The sequence below is a fragment of the Microtus ochrogaster genome (genome assembly GCF_000317375.1).
Source record: "Microtus ochrogaster isolate Prairie Vole_2 chromosome 14 unlocalized genomic scaffold, MicOch1.0 chr14_random_1, whole genome shotgun sequence".
In the NCBI taxonomy this organism is placed as follows: domain Eukaryota; kingdom Metazoa; phylum Chordata; class Mammalia; order Rodentia; family Cricetidae; genus Microtus; species Microtus ochrogaster.
This window is the reverse complement of record NW_004949096.1, coordinates 35,657,912-35,658,947: the sequence shown is the minus strand read 5'-3', so window position 1 is coordinate 35,658,947 and position 1,036 is coordinate 35,657,912. Positions and strand designations below refer to the sequence as shown.

General features: G+C 45.8%; 1 protein-coding gene across 1 annotated transcript in view; it reads right to left on the bottom strand.

The window, feature by feature from the left end:
* Stard7 (StAR related lipid transfer domain containing 7) overlaps positions 1-1,036 on the bottom strand; it is a 31,033-nt gene that overhangs the window by 19,879 nt on the left and 10,118 nt on the right. The gene's annotated exons all lie outside the window — the stretch shown is intronic.

Sequence of the window (1,036 nt, the reverse complement as noted above, 5' to 3'; positions counted from 1 at the left end):
ATTTCTAAATCTATGAAATGTAGAAAATATTAGTACCTACTTCAAGCTAGTCGTGAAATCATACAAAAAGTGCACAAGACCCAGCACAGAGCCTTAAATAACTTACAATAAAAATTTTAATATTTATTTGGGTTTTTGTTTGTTTTTAGTCCCCCCCCCCCGAGAGGCAGGGTTTCTCTGTGTAGCCCTAGCTGTCCTGGAACTCTCTCTGTAGACCAGGCTGGCCTTAAACTCATAGAGATCCGCCTGCCTCCTTCTCCCAAGTGCTGGGATTAAAGGTATGCGCCACCACCGCCCAGCTATTTGGGGTAGTTGTACTTTGCACGTACACAGTACACGTGTAGGTGCCTTATTCCTGTCACGTAACTGCACTTCAAGTCCAGGAGTGACAGGTCTTTAAAGGCAGGTCAGAAACTAGAAATCATGCTGGGGAGCAGCAAAGTGAGACAGAGACAACATTAATCAAGAATACTGAGAAGCTGAGTCAGCTTCAAATGCTAACCACCAAGGTTTTGCCTGCATATATGTCTGTGTGAGGGTGTTGGGTCCCCTGGAACTGGAGTTTCAGGCAGTTATGAGCTACCATGTGGGTGCTGGGAATTGAGCCAGGGTCCTCTGGAAGAGCAGTCAGTGCTCTTAACCACTGAGCCACCTCTCCAACCCCACACCTGGCTTTTTAAAAATGTGTGTCTAGAGAGCAAACCCAAGATGTTAGGCTTGAGCTCAAGGTGCCTGGCCCCACTTGCCTTTTAAAAAACTCAACAATGTTTCATTTTTGAAACAAAATCTTACTGTGTAAAAATGGCTGGCCTGAAACTAAGTAAACCAGTCTAGCCTTGAAGTCAAAAGGTATCTACCAGCCGCTGCTTCCTGAGTGCTAAAGGTGTGTGCCACCACACTTAACCTCAATAATGTTTTATAGATTTCTGTGTTTTAAAGTTTCTTGCAGCTGGACAGTGGTGGCGCAGGCCTTTAATCCCAGCACTCAGGAGGCGGGGGCAGGTGATCTCTGTGAGTTTGAGGCCAGCCTGGTCTA